The sequence below is a fragment of the Chiloscyllium plagiosum genome, chromosome 2, assembly GCF_004010195.1.
Source record: "Chiloscyllium plagiosum isolate BGI_BamShark_2017 chromosome 2, ASM401019v2, whole genome shotgun sequence".
NCBI lineage: Eukaryota > Metazoa > Chordata > Chondrichthyes > Orectolobiformes > Hemiscylliidae > Chiloscyllium > Chiloscyllium plagiosum.
Window position 1 is genome coordinate 90,178,341 of NC_057711.1, and position 23,396 is coordinate 90,201,736.

Below are 23,396 nucleotides of genomic sequence, written 5' to 3' on the forward strand. Positions count from 1 at the left end.
ACTTTCAAAATTTATCTATCTTAGCTTTAAAAGCATTTACTGAGGAAGTCTTAACTACTTCACTGGGCAGGGAATTCCATAGATTCACAATCGTCTGGGTGAAGATGATCCTTTTCAATTCAGTCCTAAATCTGCTACCCCTAATTTTGAGGCTGTGCCGTTATTGTAGTTTCACCAGCCAATGGAAACATCCTCTCTACTTCTATCATAGCTATTCCCCTTCGTAATTTTATCTGTTTCTATAAGAATCCCCTCATTCTTCCAAATTCAAATGAATATAATCCCAGCCTACTCAGTCTCTCCTCATAAGCCAACCCCCTCAACTCTAGAATCAACCTAGTGAACCTCCTCTGCACCTCCTGTAGTGCCAGTACATCCTTTCTCAAGAAAGAAGACCAAAACTGCAAGCTGTACTCCAGGTGTGGCCTCACCAGCACTCTGTACAGCTGCAACATAACCTCACGACTTTTAAACTCAATCCCTTTAGCAATGAGGACAAAATTCCATTCACCTTCTTACTTATCTGTTGCACCTGCAGACCAACCTTCTGTGATTCACGCACAAGGACGCCCAAGTGCCTCTGCACAGAATGCTGCAATTTTTTTACCATTTAAGTAATAGTCCTTTTTACTGGTATTCCTACTAAAACGGATGACTTTACATTTATTAATATTGTCCTCCATCTGCCAGACCTTTCCCCACTCATTTAAACTATCTATGTCCCTTTGCAAAGTTTCACAAGCTCTACCACTAGTGTCATCTGCAAACTTTGACACATTACATGTGGTCTCCAATTCCAAACCATCTATGAAAATTGTGAATAATTGCAGTCCCAACACTAATCCTGAGGCACATCACTCGTCACTGATTGCCAACCAGAAAAACATTCATTTATCCCCACTTTTTGCTTCTCGTTAGTTAACCAATCCTCTGTCCATGCTAATACATTGCCTCGCATCTTTACCTTATGGCAGCAGCCTTGTGTGCGGCACCTTGTCGAATGCCTTTCGGAAATCTGGATACATGGCATCTACTGAGTCCCTGCTGACCACTGTGCTCGTAAAGTCTTCAGAGAGGAGAGTAGTTAAGCATGACCTGCCCATCATGAACCCATGGTGCGTGTGCCCAATAGGACAATTTCTACTCAGATGCCTTGTTATTTCTTTCTTGATAATAGACTCAAGCATTTTCCCCACTCTAGACGTTAAGCTAACAGGTCTACAATTCACCATCTTTTGTTTACCTCCTTTTTTAAATACCGGCATTACAATTGTTGATTTCCAATCAGCAAGGCCGCCTATGCTTGGAACCACAGGAAATGGGGGAAATACTAAATAAGTATTTTGCATCAGTGTTTGCTGTGGAGAAGGATATGGAAGCTACAGAGCTTTGGGAAATAAATAGCGACATCTTAAAATTGTTCATGTTACAGAGGAGGATGTGCTGGACTCGCATAAAGATAGATAAATCCCCAGGACCTGATCAGGTGTACTGTAGAGCACTGTGGGAAGCTAGGGAAGTGATTGCTGGGCCTCTGCTGTGATATTTGTACCACCAATACCCATAGGTGAGGTGCTGGAAGGCTAAAGGTTTGCTAACATGGTGCTAATATTTAAGAAAGATGATAAGAAAAACCCAGGGAATTATAGACCAGTGAGCTTGACATCAGTGATGGACAAGTTGTTGGAGGGGATCCTGAGGGGCAGGATTTACATGGATTTGGAAAGGCAAGGACTGATTAGGTATAGTCCACATGGCTTTGTGCATGGGAAATCGTGTCTCACTAACTTGGTAGAGTTTTTTTGAAGAAGTAACAAAGAGTGTTGATGAAGGCAGTGCAGTGGACATGATCTACAGGCTCTTCAGTAACATGTTCAACAAGGTTCCTGATGAAGGGCTTATGCCCAAAACAGCGATTTTCCTGCTCCTCGGATGCTACCTGACTGCTGTGCTTTTCCAGCACCAAACTCTCGACCCTGATTTCAGCATCTACCATCCTCACTTTCTCCTTCCTGATCTTTAAGGGTTCCCTATTCTTGCTTTAGTTACCCTTTTGAGCTTAATGTATTTGTAGAATTCCTGTGGATTCTCCTCAACACTCCTTGCCAAGTCTTTCTTATTCCCCCTCTTTGTCCTCTTGATTTCCCTCTTAAGTATACTTCTACTGCCTTTATACTCTTCTTGGGATTCATTCAATCTCTGCTGTCCATACCTGACAAATGCTTCCTTCTTTTTCTTGACCAAAACTTCAATTTGTCTCGTCATCCAGCATTCCCTACATTAGCCATTCTTATCTTTCACCCTAACAGGAATATACTGTTTCTGGACTCTCATTATCTCATTTTTGAAGGTTTACCACTTTCCAGCCATCCCTTTACATGCGAATATCTGCCTCCAATCAACTTTTGAAAGTTCTTGCCTCATACCATCAAAATTGGCCTTCCCCCTATTTGGAACGTTAACTTTTAGATCGGTTTTATCCTTTTCCATCAGTTTTTGAAACTAAGAGCATTATGATCACTGGCCCCAAAGTCTCTCCCATGAACACCTCAATCACCGCCCTGCCTTATTTCCCCGAGTCTTGTCAAGTTTTGCTCCGCCTCTAGTAAGTACTTCTGCATAGTGAATCAGAAAATTTTCTTGTACGCACTTAACAAATTCCTTTCCATCCAAGCTGTCAACACTATGGCAATCCCAGTCTATGTTTGGAAAATTAAAACGCCCCAACATAACCACTCTATTATTCTTACAGATAACTGAGATTGCCTTACAAATTTGCTCCTCAATTTTCCTGACTACTGGGTCAGGGAGTCTATAATACAATCCCAATAAGGTGGTCATCCCTTTCTTATTTCTCAGTTCCCCCGGAATAAGTTCCCTAAATGTACTCCCAGGAATATTCTCCCTCAGTACAGCCATAATGTTATCCCTTATCAAAAACTCCATTTCCCCTCCTCCCTTTCCCTCCCCTTTCTATCCTTCCTTAAGCTGCCAGTGCTGTCCACCCTGCACTACATTTCAGTAATCACTATGATATCCCAGGCTGATGTTCCCAACCATCATCTGCCTTACCTGTTAGGTTTCTTGCTTTGAAATAAATACAGTTTAATTTTTCATTCCTAGCTCATTCTTTGCTTTGTTCGTGTGTTTTTCCCAACTGCACCAGTCTCAGACTGATCTCTTCTCTCATCATCTTCCTGGGATCCTCCACCCACTCCCACCCCTACTAGTTTAATCCTCTTGAGTAGCTCTAGCAAATCTCTCCACCCGTATATTAGTCCTTTTCCAATTCAGGTACAATTCATCCATCTACCCAGGTGGTACCAATCTACACAGGTCACATCTAGCCCAGAAAAAATTCCAATGATCAAAAAATGTGAATTCTTCTCACCAGCTACTCAGCCACACAGTCAACTGTGTATTCCTATATCTTCCTATTCCTACTCATACTGGTTCATACCACCGGGAGTAATCCAGATATTAGTACCCTTGATGAACTACTTTTTAAATTCCTGCCTAATTTCCTATATTCTGTCCTCAGAACCTCATCTTTTTCTCCTCTGACGTTGTCAGTTCCAATATGTACAATGACCTCCTCTGGTCCCTCTCCCCTTTGAGAATATTCTGTGCCCTCAGTGAGATATCTTTGATCCTGGCACCAGAGAGGCAACACACCATTTGGATGTCTAATTTTCAACAGTAGAAATGTTTGTCTGTGCCTCTGACTAGATTCCCCTACCACAATTGATCACTTGGAACCGGACGTACCTCTCGTTACAGTAGAGTAAGTTTTAGTATCAGAAACTTGGCTGTAGGTGCTACATTCCCCCGAGCGTTCATCACCCTTACGTTTCCAAAACAGCACATTTGTTTGAGATGGGGATAGCCTGCACTACCTGCCTATCCCTCCTACCTTTCCTGGAAGTAACCCATCTAACCTGACTCTGTCTGTAGTTTTTCTCCCTTCCTGAAACTGCCATCCCTCACACCCACTGGCTCCTGCAAGTTCCTCATTGCCTCTGACTGCTGCTTCAACTGATCCATGTGATCTGACATGATTCGCAACTAAACATACTTCCTGCAGACATAATCATCAAAAAGATTGAAATTCTCCCTAATCTCCCACATCCAACAGGAAGAGCACATCATTCTACTAAATGCCACCTTTGTACCTTAACAATCTACTCACTCAGAAAATAGCACTGTCTTACTGCACTAAGAACACTGCTCCAGGATTACTTAACACCTATGTTTTCACTCACCACTCTGTATTGGAGATTTATAAATAAAAAAAAACAGTATGGCCTCACTTTAAAAATAAGCCACTTGGCTTATTTTGTAGCCCCACCACTGGTCACCTTTCTCCATTTTGAGAAACTCCCTTCAACTACTACTCTCTGTCTCCTGTTGCTCAACTATCTACCTAGCTAGAACACCCTGGACCCCATGCGACTTCACCTTCTTCATCAGCCTACCATAGGGAACTTTATCAAACGCCTTACTAAAGTCCATGTATATGACATCAACAGCCCTTGCTTCATCAATCAACTTGGTCACTTCCTTTTTCCTGTCCGGGAGCAGCTGGAGACACAGCGGAGGTGGCACGGAGATCATGAGGGTGCCAGGAAGGAAAGGACTTAGTATATTATTTGGGCAGCGGCTAAACCCATGATACTACTCGTGCAGTATCCCCCCACCCCACCCCCATCCCCCCGCCTCTAACCAGAAGAAAAGGGCTCTGTAAGATAAGGTTTTTATTTTTAATTTTTCTTTCTTTTTCATATATTTAAGTGCATTGTTTGGTTTTAGTTAGTTGATATAAAGCTAAGCTTACAATGACAGGGGATCGCAGGCCCATAGCATGTTCCTCCTGCTTGATGTGGGAGCTGCAGCTCTTGTTTGACCGCATAACGGCTCTGGAGCTGTGGATGGACTCACTGTGGAACATCCACTATGCTGAGGAGGTCGTGGATAGCACGTTTAGTGAACTGGTCACACTGCAGGTTAGAATTGCTGAGGGAGACAGTGAATGGGTGACCAAAAGGCAGAAAAAGAGTAGGAGGGTGTCCCCTGTGGTCATCTCTCTCCAAAACAGGTATACCATTTTAGATACTGTTGGGGGAAGATGGCTCACCAGGCGAGGGCAGCAATTGCCAAGTTCACGGCACCTTGGCGGGCACTGCTGTTCAGAAGGGCAGGAAAAAAGACTTGTAGGGGATTCTATTGTAAGGGGAGTAGATAGGCAGTTCTGTGGCTGAAAACGGACTACCAGATGGTAAGTGGCCTCCCAGGTGCTCGGGTCAGGGATGTCACCGATTGGCTCAAGAGCATTCTAAAAGGGGAGGGTGAATAGCCAGTTGTCTTGGTTCATATAGGCACCAACGATATAAGTAAAGAACAAGATGAGGTCCTGAAAGCAGAATTCAGGGAGCTAGGAGAGAAGTTAAAAAGGACGACCTCAAAGGTCATGATCTCTGGATTACTACCAATGCCACATGCTAGCCAGTGTAGAAATGAAAAAATAGGCAGGATGAACACGTGGCTTAAGGGATGGTGTAGGAGGGAGGGGTTCAGATTTGTTGAGCATTGGAACCGGTTCTGGGGAAGGTGGGACTATTACAAAATGGACAGTCTACATATGAACCAGACTGGAACCAATGTCCTTTAGGGAGTTGTTGCTACTGCTGTTGGGGAGGTTTTAAACTAATGTGGCAGGGGGCTGGGAACCAGAAGTAGAGAGCGAGGTGGAAACTATATACTGTAAAGATCATGAAGTCAGCATTACTAAAGGGAATAGTTCCAGAGAGCAGATGAATGCAAAAGAACTGGTGGCCGGAAGTGCATCTATTTTAATGCAAGGAGTATAATGGGTAAGGGAGATGAACTTAGGGCTTGAATTGATGTCTGGGAGTATGATATTATTACAATCACAGAGACTTGGTTGCAGGAAAGGCATGATTGGCAACTAAATGTTCCAGGACATAAATGCTTCAGACAGGACAGGGAGGGAAATAAAAGGTGGGGGGAGGAATTACATTGCTGGTCAGGGATGATATTACAGCTGTGGTAAAGGAGGACATTATGAAGGACTTGAGTAGTGAGGCATTATGGATAGAGCTGCGAAATAAGAAGGGTGCAGTTACATTGTTGGGGCTGTATTACAGGCATCCCAACAGTGAGCAGTTGAACAAATAGGTAAACAGATTATGGAAGGATGTAGAGGCAATAGGGTAGTGGTGATGGGAGATTTTAATTTTCTCAACATTTACTGGGATATACTTAGTGTCAGAGATCTGGATGGGGTAGAATTTGTAAGAGATGTCCAGGAGAGTTTTCTAGAGCAGTATGTCAATAGTCCGACGAGGGAAGGGGCCTTATTGGACCTGGTGTTGGAGAATGAGCCAAGCCAGGTAGTAGAAGTTGCGGTGGGGGGGGGGGGTTCTTTGGGAACAGTGACCACAATTCTATAAGTTTTAGAATGCTCGTAAACAAAGATGAGAGTGGTCCTAAAGGAAGAGTACTGAAATGGGCCAAAGCAAATTATATCAAAATTCGGCAGGAGCTGGGAAATGTGGATTGGACACAGCTATTTGAAGGGAAGTCCACATTTGGTATGTGGGAGGCTTTCAAAGATAGATTAGATTACTTACAGTGTGGAAACGAGCTCTTCGGCCCAACAAGTCCACACCAACCCTCCGAAGAGCAACCCACCTAGACCCATTCCCCACATTTACCCCTTCACCTAATTTAGCATGGCCAATTCACCTAACCTGCACATTTTTGGACTGTGGAAGGAAATCCATGCAGACACAGGGAGAATGTGCAAACTCCACACATTCCCGCCTGAGGCGGGAATTGAACCTGGGTCTCTGGCGCTGTGAGGCAGCAGTACTAACCACTGTGCTGCCAAATAGGCTAACGGTAGTGCAGGATAGGTATGTCCCATTGAAGGCAAAGGATAGGAAAGGCAAGATTCGTGAACCATGAATGACAGGAGAAATTGTACAACTCGCCAAGCGGAAAAGGGAAGCGTACATAGGTCCAGGCAGCTAAGAACAGAATGGGCCCTGGAGGAATATTGGAAGAGTAAGACCAGTTTTAAACGAGGAGTCAAGCGGACGAAAAGGGGTCTATTTATCCTATCCATGCCCCTCATAATTTTGTAAACTTCTATAAGGTCACCCCTCAGACTCCGACGCTCCAGGGAAAACAGACACAGCCTGCTCAGCCTCTCCCTATAGCTCAAATCCTCCAACCTTGGCAACATCCTTGTAAATCTTTTCTGAACCCTTTCAAGTTTCACAACATCTTTCCGATAGGAAGGAGACCAGAATTGCACGCAATATTCCAACACTGGCCTAACCAATGTCCTGTACAGCCGCAACATGACCTCCCAATTGGTCAATACTCTGACCAATAAGCATCCAAATCATTTATGTAAATGACAAAAAGTAGAGGACCCAGCACCAATCCTTGTGGCACTCCACTGGTCACAGGCCTCCAGTCTGAAAAATAACCCTCCACCATCACCTCTGAGTTCTACCTATGAGCCAGTTCTGTATCCAAATGGCTAGTTCTCCCTTTATTCCATAAGATCTAACCTTGCTAATCAGTCTCCCACGGGGAACCTTCTCGAACGCCTTATTGAAGTTCATATAGATCACATCTACTGTTCTGTCCTCATCAATCTTCTTTGTTACTTCTTCAAAAAACTCAATCAAGTTTGTGAGACATGATTTCCCACGCACATAGATGAGGAACGTTTAACAAGGGTCTTAACTAATTGCGTAGAATATCTACCTAAAACCAGAAGTGGGAATGAGTACTTGTTGAGTATAATGGATGTGTTCATTAGATTTCCTGATGTCGTTCCATTATGCAGTGTCATGGCTAAAAGGATTGTCGAAGAATTACTAAAATTCTTTTACTATATATTTAATACACACAGAGAGATAATCAGTTCAAGGATCAAATTATACAGAAAAATTATTCAATGAATTTACGAAAAGGTTGGGAATAGAACAATTCAAATCCACTGCATATCATCCAGAAACTTAGGGTACATTAGAATGGTGGCATCAAACTTTAAAGATCATATTGAGGGCTAATAATTGAAACTACCCAGAGGATTGGGATAAAGGAATTCCATTTGTACTATTTGCAATTAGGGATGCCACAAATGAACCTACCAAATTCAGTCCATTTGAATTAGGTTTTGGGCAAGAGGTGAGAGGACCGCTGAAATTAATTCAAGTGAAATTGGTGAGTCAGAGTTCAGAGACCACATATTTGGACTCAGTGTCAAATTTTAGGGTAAGATTAAACAGAGTGGGTGATTTGGCTAGACAGCATTTAAAAGTAGCACAGCACATGATGAAACAGAAAATAGATGAAAAATCAAAAAATTGTAGTTTTGCTCGAGGAGATAAAATGTTGGTGTTACTTTCAGTGGTAGGTGAACCTTTAAAGGTTTATTAATTAAAAAAAAATGAGTGAGGTGAATTATTTGATAAGAACACTGGATAGAAAGAAATTTCAGAGTGTGTCATATGAATATGCTCAGAAGGTATTTTGATGGGAAAGAAAAGCCAAAGAAGAAGGTGTTTCTGGTTACAACAAAGTGAAGAACCAAGTTCAGATGATTCTGATTTTGAGGAGATATTTTAAGGCAAAGGTAGTAAGCAGTCTACCAAAATTACCAAAATAAACAACAGAAGCAGCTTGAATGGTCGTGGTCCAGCTCTCACAAACCAGAATATTTAGTTTTCTTCAGCAGCAGTTGTTGCTGGGATCTCAGCATGGTTGGAGGAAAGTGAATCTCTCCCGGGTACTACATTCTCTCTTTGGGTTTTCTCTACATGTTTTTCCTCCTGGGCAGCTGAAGTTGCATGCGAGACAACTTTGATTTCTGAATTTGCCTTTTGTCAAGGGTGTGTTTATGGGATATTGCTGTATTAGAACAGTTGCTGTTTAGTAGTAAAATAGTCTATTATTCTGTTAAGTATTCCAATAAAGCTAAATTATTCCAAGATCCTCTTTCTGTTGCTGTATTTTAACTAGGGTGTTTTGTGTTTTGTATAACATTGAGTAGTTTGACCAATCAAATTACATCTGGAACACAGCACTTTACATTTGCCTTTGAAACAAGAAAAAGTTAGGGTCTAGACAACCGAGTTTTGAGAAGATTTCTAGCTCAGGTTGAGGTTCTGGATGTAGGTTTGCTCGCTGAAAATGAACTTTCCAGCTCATGAGCAAACCTACATCCAGGTCTAGACTACCTTATTAAAATATTTTAAGGGGGTCTGGTCTAATCCATAACACAGCAGGTCATACACTGTTGATTGCACAATGTTCAGCACTGTTTACAACTCCTCAGGTATGGAAGCAGTCCATGTCCAAATGCAAACAGACCTGGACAATATCCAGGCTTCGGCTGAAACGTGGCAAGTAACATTTACACAAATAGGTGTCAGGTAACGATCTTTTTCTACAAGAGAGCATCTAACTATAGACCCTTGATACTTAATTGCATTCCCACTGAATCCCCCAGTGTCAACATCCTGGGGGTTACCACTGACCAGAAACCGAACTGGATTAGCCATATAAATACTGTTGCTATAACAGCAAGTCAGATGCTAGGAGTCCTGCAGCTAGTAACTCACCTCCTGTCAACAAGTTACAATGCTTTAGTCAGGAGTGTAATGGAATATTTCCCACCTGCCTGGATGAGTGCAGCTCCAAAAACACTCAAGAATCATAGAATCCCCACAATGCGGAAAGAGGCCATTCAGCCCATTGAGTCAGCACCGACACTGCGAAGAGCAATCTATTCTGTTTCTGTAACTCTGAATTTAGCATGGTTAACCCACCTTGTTTACACATTGTTAGACACCACTGGGTTATGAAGTATGACCAATCCACTTTGCACATCTTTGGACTTTGGGAAGAAACCGGAGCACCTGGAGGAAACCCATGCATGGAGAGAACATGCAAACCCCATCCAGTCGCCTAATGCTGGAATTGAACCCAGATCGCTGGCAATGTGAAATAGCAGTGCTAAACACTGAGCCACCATGCTGGTCTCTTGAAGCTTGTCACCAGTCAGAACAAACAAGTCCACAAATTGCATACCAGAAATTCACCAAGATTCGTTAGACAGCATTTCCAATGTACCACCAGAAGGATAAAGGCAACAGATACAGATATACCAGCAACTGCAAGTTCCACTCACAGACTGAGAAATATTCGGTGTAACTGGGTTAAATCCTGAATTCCCTCAAAATTGATGCAAGTTTTCAAAATCATGACTGGTCTGGATAGAAGAGATAGGGAGAAGCTATTCTCACTCATAAAAGGATTGAAAACAAGATGGCACAGATTTAGAGTGCAGTACAATCATGGGGCACATGTAATGGGAGAAAAATTTTCTCGGAATGATTCACTTGGATTTGGAATGCACTGCTTGCAAGCATGCAGGAGGCAGAATCAATTGAAGTGGAATGATTTTGAAAACTTGCATCAATTTTGAGGGAATTCAGGATTGGATGATTACTTGAATAGAAACAACTAAAACAGTATGTAAGAAAGATAGGTGAATGACACTAAATCATAATATATGTTGAAGATCCTGTGCAGAAACAAAGTGCTGAAATGGCCTTCTCCTGTGCTGTAACAATTGTGCAATTCTGTGCTTCTCTTCACTATACTTCTCACACAGATTCTATTGAGGTTCCATTAAACTGCAAGACATTTGTGATGAGAATATCAGCTTGTCTGGATGCTTAACAGGACTAGAGGCGTTAACTTCATATAAATCAAATGAAGTAGTGAAGTAGAAATTTCAGACTAACATCAAGAGGCAAATTTTCACAGACACTGTTCATCATGAAAACTTTCACTGCACGCACAGAAATAAGAACAAAGAGAGGATTTAAAATAAAGCTGAGATTCCACTCTGAAAGCTATTTATTTGCTCCTGCATCAGGAATCCAAATTTCCTTGACCAGATTCTGGAAAATACTTAGAGGAAAGAGAATCAGATATGTAGGCAGCTAGTGATACAGAGTTATACACCGTCCTCTCATCACCAGTATCCGCTATAAATTCTAGCCAACTACAAATTCTAATCAAATCTGAACAAATAATTGCAGCCAGTTTTTATAGGCATAAGTCTACAGCATAAATACAATCAAAATATACACAAAATGATGACATGATAAGAAACTCAGTGAAATGTTACAATTATGAGAAAGCTGGAATGTGCATGCTTGTACTATGTCCAGATAAAGTCTTAAGGATTTTACAATGTTTTTTCAATTCTTATATTACATTTTTAAAAAGTAGAAGCGTTTCATTATTGTTGTCTCATTCCTGCCTTCATTATCCCTAGAATTGACTGTTACAAAGTACTATTGGATGGTTTCCAATGTTCTACCTTCCATTAAACTGAAGTCATACAAAACTCTTTGTAAACTCAGGGTTCCATTCATCTATCTCACCCCTGTGATCACTGACCTACACTTTCTCCTAGTCAGCAAGATCTTGATTTAAAATTTCTCATCTATCTTTTCAAAGTTCCTTCATAGTTTCACCTTTCTTATTTCTGTAGTCTCCACCTGCCCACAATCTTCTGAGATGTCAGCATTTCTCTAATTCCTGCCTCCTGAGTAATGGGTTCCAGCGGTGAGGGTTCATGACAATGTTCAAGACTTAAATTAGGGTCACAGTGGCGAAAAAGATCGAGAAGCGCAGCTTTGATCAATCTCGATTTGTGGTCACAGTGGTCTAGACCCAGGTTCTGAAATGACCTTCCTACATATTCCTGCTTCTTTACATCACTTTCCTCCTTTAAGATGTTCCTTAAAGCTGCCTGTTTGACCAAGCTTTTGCTTTTGTGCTGATAACTCTGTATGTGGTGCAGTGTCATATTTTGTTTTATAACTTTCTTGTCAAGACCCTTGGGACAATTTTATTATGGTAAAGTTATGTTAAAAATAAATTTGTTAGAATTATTAACAATGACCATTAAAAAATGACTTCTTTTTGAACAAACTGTTCAGAGCTGGAAAATTACAGCAGACCGTTTAACAGTACTTTTGTTTCCGGGTACTGCCAATAGTCAGAAGCGTCAGGAACAATTTACCACTTGTCTGCCAATTGGTGCATCACTGCATGAATACAATTCTCAGTGGCACAACTTGTGCATTTTGCCCAAAGCTCTTGCCTTACTGAAGCAGGAAAAGATCACATTACTAACTGATTAACATTTGTTATATCATTGTTGTCAAACTAGTTCTGTATAGAACAAACATCCAGAATATCAGTCACTATATATTGGAAGAGGTTATGTACAGATCAAGAGTTAGAGATTAAGAAATTGCCACTACTGTTCCAATTTACATACTATGGTAGATGAATCTTGTTGCACCCGAATTTCAATAGAGAACTTGAGCAACTGTAAAGCTTTCAGGCTAACAGAGCCAGGTTTTTGTTCATACTGATACATTTGAAGAATAAAACAGCAGCAGCAGTTCCAACTTAGAAGCACTAATATACATAACACTTGTGGCACAGTGCCACTACTGAGCCAGAAGGCCTGGGTCAAGTCCCATCTGCTCCAGAGATGTATAATAACATCTCTGAACAACTGATTAGAAAATATCTATATTTAATATATTGTAAAAGTGCAGAAGAGGAACGAGTTAACTTATTTCTCCAAAGAACTAGAGGAAATCAAAATATCTGCAGATAACTCCCCAGTTGCCTTGGATATCTCCAACACAGTTCCAGCATTGCACAGGTTGCTCCCATAGCTGCTGAATAGCACATGGCACAGGATTCAATTCAAGTACACAGCACAGGATTAAGTTTGTCAAACAGCCTATACATATAATATACACTTATATAATATATACAATATATATTTGGCTCAGCTACAGCACACACAAAAATGGAATAAATTAATTTTAAAGATTATCTGTATTGAAATTATTTTGTCTAAGTGACTGGTTTATTGGTGTACTAGTTCTAACAATCCAGGTGAGCCTACAGGAAAGTCCAGTTCAAAGTTATACATAGTTTTCATTTTAATTCATTAACACAATATTCATGCTATAGAATTTATACGGACATCTGAAGTGTTCATTTATTTCACAGGTGGATGCTAAAATGTGGAGACAAAATGAGGAAACTTGACAAAAATAGAACAGACTAACAGAAATTAGGATCAAAGATCTGACAGTTATATTCTATAAGATAGAACCTGCATCTGTACCATGCTGACGGCAATCTTAAATGACAGTCTTTATTTCACGAGTGCTGATTCAGAGCTAGTGGTTCATGGCAGTTTCTGATGACATATGATTGCTAACTTCCGAAGCCCAAACTTTTGGCAAATCAGGAGGCCTTAAAAATGGAAGACTGGCCATGGTTCCAGGATTCCCATTTCCAATTCTGAAACTTTCACCAACAAGTGATGAGGGCATTGGTAGACAGCTATCTTGATCTTGCAGGCTCTATTGTGGGGGATTCAACACTCTCATTGCAATTTTGATGGAGTCAGTGATTCATGATCTCTTAGAGGGATTAGGACGCCAAAAATAATGCATTCATTATTCCCATTGAAATGCACTTCCCTTATTAACTTATCATAAAGTTGTCATTAATCATAATCATTTGTGGCATCAATTTGAAAATCATTTATCTACTTTAGACAACTTAATTTTGTATAAGTAAACACCCTTTCTGTGCACTGAAAACCACAAAGATCAGCTTATTACAAGGTAATAGAGATATTAAACAAAGCTTGAAACCCCTTTCAAGCTGTGTAAACAGTGTCTGCGGTGCTGACTAGATTAGAATTGTTAGAGTTCAGCCATGTATTCATAATTCAGGGTTACTTCAACAGAAACAGATATCTGTTTATTTTCTATATGGTTTTCTTATGAAACCTTGCTAGCTAAGAGACAGCTACAGTAAAGGTTTTTGATGAAAACTCTTCTACACTGCACAGCAATAACTGACAGAGAGAGCTGCTAGTTAACTGTTCTTAAATCTAGTTATCATCTGCTTTAATCCTTTAAATTTGCTCCACTATTTCACCTCCCTTAGAAAAACTGAACGTTTAATATTGCTATATTAATGTCACGATTTGGAGGTGCCAGTGTTGGACTGGGGTGTACAAAGTTAAAAATCACACAACAACAGGTTATAGTCCAACACCTTTATTTGGAAGCACTAGTTTTCAGATCACCTGATGAAGGAGCAGCGCTCCGAAAGCTAGTGCTTCCAAATAAAGCTGTTGGACTATAAACTAGTGTTGTGCGATTTTTAACTTTATATTAAATGTTAGCATTGGCAAGACAAATGTGTCAAATTGCATAGTTCTGTATTACTTCCTTATTTCAGTGCATGTATTATGGCAGTTCTTCAAGCATCCAACAGAAGATATTTTCAGTCTTCTATGTAGACTGACAGCTTACAAAATTGGTTTTCCTCTATTTTTCCACCATGCCAGCAACTAATGCATTGGAAGTTAACAATTCTTTGGGAGTTAGCAATTACAGAGGAACCTCAATTATCCGAATATCAATTATCCAAATTTCGGATTATCTGAAGAAGATCTCAAGGTCTCGATAGAAACACTACATCAAAGAGGTGTTACCAATACCGATTGCATCTTTTGTTTACAATGATTAAAAGTGAATTCGGCTTACTGAAATGCTGCAGAGAACAGTCCTAGACATCGATGGGAGCCCAGGCACCGTCGCCAAATGACTGACCTCCCACCCTTTCTCTCTCTCTTGCCCAACACTTGCCCTGGAATCCAGACAGGGGTGCACCCTAAACCCCTCATCCCCAGATAATCTGTGTGTGTGGGCACGCGCTATTTTGAGACTCACCACCCCACACACCCACCCCCCACCAAAAAAAGGCAGCAGCAGTCTTGCTGGTGGTGTCCAGTCCAATTGCCATCTCCATTCCAGGGGTGAGGTGACAGTGTGTGGGGCCGGTGGTGTGCAGAGGGGCCTGGGGTGCACAGGGGGGGTGGGAGGGTGTGCTGCTGCCTAGTCTCCTGAACGGGGAGTGGACATAGCTCACTCTGTCAATCACAGTGAAGGGAAGCAGCTGCAGGGAGAGGCTACAGCAGTGCTGCAGGTCCCTTACACACAAGTGTGTTTCTGCTTAGAAACAAACCCTGAGCAAAGCAGGCAGAGCAAGGAAAAAGGAAACTTCAGAAAACTCCAAGTCCCAGAGGAGACGCATTAAATCAGTTATCTGAATAATCGATTATCCGAACAAAATACTGTCCGCCCATCTCATTTGGATAATTGAGGTTCCTCTGTATATCAGAAATTGCCATGAGCTACTAACTGAATCGGCACTCATGAAATCAAAACCATCATTTAAGATTGCCCTCAGCATGGTACAGGTGCAGATTCTATCTTATAGACTAATTTCTGTTAGCCTTTTTTCTGTCAAAGTTCATGTGTGCTTACCAAACACAAACATTGATGTCCAACTCAAGTCATTAATTTACTTTCTCAGTACAAGTTAATTAATTCATTATCTACTTTTATATGTGTGAATTTTCACACAGTTCAAGATTAAAGCTATCGATGCTGACAAAAAGTTCAGGAAATCAGGATATAGAAAATATTTTGGGTGGTGATGAGGAACAGTAGGGAAAAGTGGTTATTGGTCTACATGCCATGAACATGAAATGCAATATAGGACAAAGTAAGACACTGATTGAATAACAACTACTAGGGTCTGCTTCCATGCTGTACATCTCTGTGACTCTATACTACTCTTTGTCAAGAACAGAGAGAAACATTGGAACACTTTTCAGTCTTATCTGCTTTTGAGTACCTGCTGATGGGCCGTTAGGAGGAATACTTAGTCAGTGGTCTGAAGACTGGTTGATATTTCTCTGTCAAAGAACCTAAATGAAAAGAAAATTAAATAAACATAAAAATGGCTGAGGAATACTAACAAAGGAAACAGTGTCCAACAATAAAAAAGGCTAATACAGCAACGCTTTCATAAATGCTTTATGGAGAGATGTCATCGTAATTTTAGGCCAGCTTTATCTAGTATACAAGCAATTGCCAGCAATGCAATACTCTGCTAAGGTTGTGATGCATTCCTTTTAAAAATATTTCCAGAATATCCTATGTATTGAATATTTTTTAAAATTGGTGGAGCTGCTGCTTTGCTTTTAAACTGCTTTTTTTTCCCCAATGTATTTTTAGTTTTCGACAACTTCTTTCTTTCTTTCTGGAAGACATTACCACAGCTTCTCTGATACTCAAATACTAAGCACAGTTCCAGTCTTCAAACTTGCACTGCATGTACCAGGAGCATGTGATAAGCATCAGACAGAAACTACCAGGCTGGTCTTTTGTTTAGAAAGGAGAAAGCTAAGTATCAACTTGTCTTTGAAATGAAGATATTTATTAGGGTGGACAAGTTGCCAGTTGAAGGTAATCTTAAACAGTTAACTAGGGGCGGCACAGTGGCTCAGTGGTTAGCACTGCTGCCTCACAGCACCAGGGACCAGGGTTCAATTCCCATCTCAGGCAACTGTCTGTGTGGAGTTTGCACATTCTTCCTGTGTCTGTGTGGGTTTCCTCCAGGTACTCTGGTTTCCTCCCACAGTCCAACGATGTGCAGGTTAGGTGAACTGGCCATGCTAAATTGCCCATAGTATTAGGTGGATTAGTCAGGGGTGGGAATGGGTCTGGGTGGGTTGCTCTTCGGAGGGTCAGTGTGGACTTGTTGGGCCAAAGGGCCTGTTTCCACACTGTAGGGAATCTAATCCAAATCTATAAAGAAAGTGGTTACATTATAGAACTTCCTATCATAACAAGTAGTTGAGATGCATGGCAAAAATGCCTTCAAGAGGAAGCTAGGTACGTATGTGAGAGAGAAGGCAACAATGATATGTTGACAGAGCAAGTTTAAGAGTTTGATGGCTACTTGTATGCAGCAAAAATATATTTTTTGTGCCATAATTTCCACATTTAGACAAAACATCATATTAGGTTCAATGAGATCTACACATGTTATTCCTTCAAAGAATGCCAATAATTTGGTCAAACATGATTTTCCTTTTATCTTATGTTTATCTGATTATCTTATGTTTTTAAGTGTGCAGCTACAATCTCCTTAACCATCAATTTTAACACCGTTGCTATGGCAGGTATCAAGCCAATAGATTTCTGTTTTCAGCCTCCCTCCCTTTTTGAATAGAGGGGTTATGTTTGCTATTTTTCAGTCTAATGGAAGTTTTACAGAATCTAGCAAATTTTGGAAAATTAATATCAATACATCTCCTAACTATTTGCTCTACAGAAAGTTAGCATTGATATTATGAACCAAATTGTTGTCTTCTGTGTCATAGTATCTCCTTGGGTGGAAATGAGCAGGTTGCAATGTGAAGTGCATAGAATTGGAAATGGGACATGTGGAGCACAATGCCCACTGTGCAATATTGAGTCTGCATTCAATCAGCAGTGGAAGAGCTCGAAGGAGGCATTACCACTATGATGTGGCAGGAAGGCCATTGTGGTAGTATGTAGATGATTAATCACTTAGGTATAACTGAATAAAAATTAATGAAATAAATTACTTTAAAAAACAGATTATGTATGAGCTAGCATAAGAAAAAATCATTGGAAACATTTCTGGGTTATTGTTCATTAATGTCATCTGGCAAAGGGAACTTGTCAACCCTTCCCAGTCTGACAGATACAATGCTTGATTGAACAACATTCACTCTTAGGCCTAGACTTTCAAGACAACGTAGAACTCTCCTCCATGGTGAAAATGGCAAAAAGTGGCTAAAATTCAGAAATCTTTCCCCAAAACACAGAGCTTTTCATTTTCACAGGACTGAAAGTTAAGGCAGACTGAATTTTATACACTAATGTTTAATGGAGGCAGTCATTTACATCACCACCTGTCAACACTGAAATGGAATTATGGCATTTTTATAGTGTGGAGGCTGGAGTGTGCACATTAAACTAGGCAAGAACCATGACAATTAGTTTGGAATAGCCAGGGAACTCTTTTGAGAGGCAAGGTACTCTCTGGATACAATCCCGAGACAACTTTGAGAGTAGAAGGCAGTGGCGGATTACCTTGGGGAAGGTACTCTCTGGGGTTGTTGAAAGTACTCAGAATGTGCCTAAAATTTTCATAACCCCATTGGAACTGTGCAACTGTCAAATCTGTCAAAGAACTGTCAAGCTATTGATACACTATCAAAGGGACCTGTTTAAACTGTCAAGGCATTTCAAATTCTGGGCTCTTAAATTTTTAAAAAAGTTTGGAGCGTTAAAATAATTGATGTTTATTCAACTTTTTCTGTGATATAAGCCTTGGTACTTCCATTACGGAATTAATTCCTGCATAACTGATTTCACAATGATCCATTTTTTCAATGATCTATCATTTACCATGTCCCAACTTCTTCAAGAAGACCACTATTATCCCTAAGTCAAAGAAAAATCATGCAGCCTGCCTCAATGACTACTGCCCAGTGACTCTGACCTCCATAATTATGAAGTCCTTTGAGAGGTTAGTCATGGCACATCAACACCAGCCACGCGATTGCCTTGATCCTTTGCAATTTGCCTACCCTTGCAACAGGTCCACCACAGACACCATCTCCCTGGCCCTACACTCATCCCTGGATAATAAGGATACCTACCTCAGGCTCCTACTTATTGACTACAGCCCCATCTTCAACACCATAATTCCAAACAAACTCATCTCCAAATTATGAGATCTAGGTCTCTCCTCCCCCATCTGTAACTGGCTTCTTGATTTCCTGACCCATAGATTGCAATCAGTAAGAATAGGTGACAACACCTCCTCCATGATAATCCTCAACACCGTGCCCTGCTAGGCCACCTACTCAGCCCTACTATATTCCTTATACACTCACGACTGTGTGGCCACATTCTGCCCCAACTCCATTTACAAGTTTGCTGACGATACCACTGGATCTCAACCAATGATGAAGCAGAGTGCAGGAAAGAAATTGTGTGCTTAGCGGCATGGTGTAAAGACAACAATCTCTCCATCAACATCGGCAAAATGAAGAAGCTGGTCATTAATGTCAGGAAGCCGAGGGTACATCCCTGTTTGCCTCAATGGTGCTGAAATGGACATGGTGAACAGCATCAATTCCTGGGAGTGATGATCACCAATAATCTGTTCTGATCCACTCATATTAACACAATGGTGAAGAAAGCATAACAACACCTCTACTTCTTTAAGAGACTCAGGAAATTCACATGTCCATAAAGACTCTTACCAATTTTTATAGATGCACCATAGAAAGCATCCCATCTAAATGTAACACAGCATTATGTGGCAACTATTCTTCACAAAACCAGAAGAAACTAACCAGAGTTGTAAACACAGTCCAGTCCACCATGCAAGTCAGCCTTCCATCCACTTACTCCATCTATACTTCCTGCTGTCTTAGGAAAGCAACTAACATAACCAAAGACCCCTCCTACCCCTGTTATAATTTTTGCCATCGGGCAGAATAAAGAAATTTGAACACATGAACAGATTCAAGAACAGCCTTTTGAGTGGATGTCTCAAAACATTCATGTTGATCTCTCTCTCTCTGCACATTCAACAGTATTCTGTACTCTGTTCTGCTATACTGATGCACTTTGTATGATACGATCTGCCTGTATAGCACACAAAACAACACTTTTCACTACCCGTGACAACAATAATGCAAATCGAATCACATTGTTTGATTGATAGCTGCAAATGATTATAGACTTTGTTGGCATGCAACCATGAATTCACTTGAACAAAATATTTGTTTTTATAAGGCTTTACTGAGTTCAAGGAATGTAAATATATTATTTTTAAAAATGAAAGTGCTTTTACAATATACTGAATTCTTCGATACACTTAGATAATTAGTTAAACTTATTTTGTTTGCATCTCCATACAGATTCTGATGTCTCATATTAGGTAAATTGGCTTTGTAAAAAGAAAGAAAAGTTTGAAAATCATGGAGGCTATAAAGGACAATGGAGAGTGAGTGAAGGGCACAGGTTGGCACAGAGAGTATGTGGGGTTATGTGAAGTGGATAGAGAAGAAGGTTAAATGGGTTGGCATGGAAGGAGCATGATGAGTGTATGTGCAGAGAATGACAGGCATGCATGAGAGCTGCTTTTGGTTTCTTTTCTTTAATTAATCTTTCACATAGATTGCAGAAAGCCAAGTCTTCCGACAAATACACATCCATTCCAGGATTGCTAGGTCCAACTTCCAGAGAACCCAGTCATCCTCGAATCAAAATGAGATTCTTGGAACCTCTTTCTTTCACATCCAGCTTGTGCAGCATAGAAATGTCCTGTGTTTAACAAAAGCAAAAATCCAGGCATAATCCAGAAATATCTTTGCTACAAGAAAACAACAAGCAAAGGCCATCATTTTGTAGCAAAGTGCCTTACAGCGTTGTTGCTGCAATCAAAAAATGAAGATTAGGATTAAAACAGATATTACAAGTTACCAAAACATCACACAATGGGTATGTTTTAAGGAGACGGCTCAAAGGAGAGGGAATTACTGACGGCATTGCTGGAAATGGTGGAGAGTTTGTGTCAGAGAAAGTCAGAGTTCAGGCTAGAAGGCAATGATATTACAGAGTTGGAAAGATTGTTTTTGCAATCCAGGAAAAAATGTGCTTGAAAGCTTATCCATATTGAGTGAGGTTATAAAGTCTGGTTGGTTCTAAACCAGTAGTCAAGGAGGGGAATAAGGACAAGTGTTTGCAGCAGGTTCAAAAAATTTCCATCCCAAGGTTTTAAAGGAAATGGGTAAGAACATTGCAGGTACCCTAACCATAAACTTTCAAGGTTCTTTCCATTTGGAACCTGTTATGCATGTCATCTGTTATTTAAAAAAAGGTGAGGGAAGGGCAGGAAAAAGAAGGGAATTATAAACTGTTTATCACAATATTGGCTGTCAGCAAATTACCAGTGTTTATCATTAAGGATCGAATGACTGAACACCTGAAAGACCACAATGCCAAAATGGCCTGCTTCCAGTGATCCAGCAACAGGAAGCAGCAAAAGCACAAGTTGCCATTCTGCCACAATGGCAAGTGGATAAGATATCCATGATTGTCAATGTCAGCAGGCAAACTCTGTTGTGGAAAGATTCAAAAGCAGTTACTGTCAAAACTACTGGATATAGGAAGACAATATTCATGATGGTGTTAGCTAATTGCACAAAATAAAATTCTACAGTCATTTTCAAACACAGAAACACATCAAAAATCAAATGCACTGCAGCTACATTGCATCGGTCTTTAACATCAGTTGGACAGATAAGATTTGAGTGAAGTTTGATTAGATTAGATTCCCTACAGTGTGGAAACAGGCCCTTCGGCCCAAAAAGTCCAAACCATCCTCTGAAGAGTAACCCACCCAGACCCATCTCCCTCAGACTAATGCACCTAACATTACCGGCAATTTAGCATGGCCAATTCACCTGACCTGCACATCTTTGGACTGTGGGAGGAAACCAGAGCACCCAGAGGAAACCCACGCAGATACGGGGAGAATGTGCAAACTCCACACAGACAGTCGCCCAAACTGGAATCAAACCTGGGACCCTGGTGCTGTGAGTCAGCAGTGCTAACCACTGAGCCACTGTGCCGCCCCTTATATGTGCAGGTAAAAACAATGACTGCAGATGCTGGAAACCAGAGTCGAGATTAGAATGGTGCTGGAAAAGCACAGCAGTTCAGGCAGCATCTGAGTGCAGTAAAATCGACGTTTCAGCTAAAAGCCCTTCATCAGGAATGCCTATCAAAGAATGTAAGTTACTAATGTGGATCATGTTCAGATTCCATAGAACTGATAAGATGCTGGTGAAGAAATAAGTTACACCAGGGCACATTCTTTGTTCAAACTTTGAATGAGTGTCTAAACAGATTATTCAAGGATGATGTTTCTACTGAATGGAATAGATGGATTGTTGGTAGAAAATAAACCTTCACAAAGGTGATGTGGCTGTTGATGTTTTGTGTAGTTTTATCATTAAATTGTAGGATGCCTTTAATGCACAACTGTCATCAGATACTTTAATAGATGGAAAGGAAGCTTGTTTGTTATGAAGTGATGACTATGAAGGTGAAGGTTTCACAGCTAATCCAGAATAGAATCTTTATAATGATACCATTGTCAAAGTGACTCAGAATGAATCTCATGAACTCTGTGTCAGATGCGTAAATGCCGGAGTTGGGCTGGGTTGGACAAAGTCAGAAGTCATATGACATCAGGTTATAGTTCAACAGGTGTATTTGAAATCACAAGCTTTCAAAGTGCTACTGCTTTGTCAGGTGAGGTTCACCATTTCCTTGGTCAGGTGCAATATTATGTACTTTTCCACTCGGTGGCACTGTAACACAATTAAAGCGCTAAGAGTGATTCCATATTCTCCTAAATAAAATATCACATTTTGAGGAAAAAATAACATTGAGATGCTGAAAATCATAACTGCCCAATAGAAAATTCAATATCTTATTCTCCTAAAGTAATTTAACTTTTTGTGAAAAAAGGAATCTATTCCAAAATTCATATATGTAATAAATGTTCAAATGACAATCCAGACCACCTTACTCAAACACACTTATAGGAAAACATTATTGATGTAACATCTTGTTGTAAACAGTCTTTATGTATAATTTATTTTCTTTCAGCCTATCCTATTTGATATGACTGTTTCTTCTGTACAGGATGCAAGAATCTAGTTTTCTGACCAACAACCACACTGTTTTATGACAAGGGTTTTGTCAGCCTTCCACAGATGATCTTGTTTTTGTATTTTTTCCTTAGTTTTATTTTTTGCAGTACAAAATAAACTTGATTTTTTGTCAGTATAGCAGTTGGGCAGAGATTTACAGGCAGTCACACCCTCCAAAAGAAAGTGGGCTATGTTAATGTCTGCCCCACAATGGGGTGAAGCCGCACCCTCTGGAGCTGCCTAATCTGATGAGCAGTGCCAGAGCTCCATATAGGACACTGTTGGGACTGCAGCCCGGCCTTATTGGACTTGAAGTGTTAACTCTGCTTTCTTCCCATAGAAGCTTGCAGACTCACTGAGTGTCGGCAGAAATTTCTGTTTTTGGCCTACAAAGAAAGCCTGAAGGTTCCTTAAGGTAGGGACGGAGCGGGGAAGGGCAGTCTAAAAGCAGGCAGGCGTGGAAGTGGTGGGTGGGGGGGTCTAGAAGCAGGGAAGCAGGGGCATGGTGAGGTCTAGAAGCAGGGAAGCAGGGGCGTGGGGGTGTCTAGAAGCAGGGAAGCGGGGATTAGGAGGGTCAAGAAGCAGGGAAGCTGGGCTGTGGGGG

At 40.7% G+C, this 23,396-nt stretch overlaps 1 protein-coding gene across 7 annotated transcripts in view; it reads right to left on the minus strand.

Moving 5' to 3' along the window:
- LOC122561800 (guanine nucleotide-binding protein G(I)/G(S)/G(O) subunit gamma-7) overlaps nt 1-23,396 on the minus strand; it is a 313,573-nt gene that overhangs the window by 207,918 nt on the left and 82,259 nt on the right. For 6 of the 7 annotated variants that reach the window (XR_006315112.1, XR_006315113.1, XR_006315114.1 and 3 more), the window contains one exon: nt 15,871-15,943. The exons of the other annotated variant lie outside the window; for it this stretch is intronic. The gene's annotated coding sequence lies outside the window, so the exon portion shown is untranslated. The remainder of the gene's footprint in view (nt 1-15,870; nt 15,944-23,396) is intronic. 7 annotated transcript variants of the gene reach the window in all.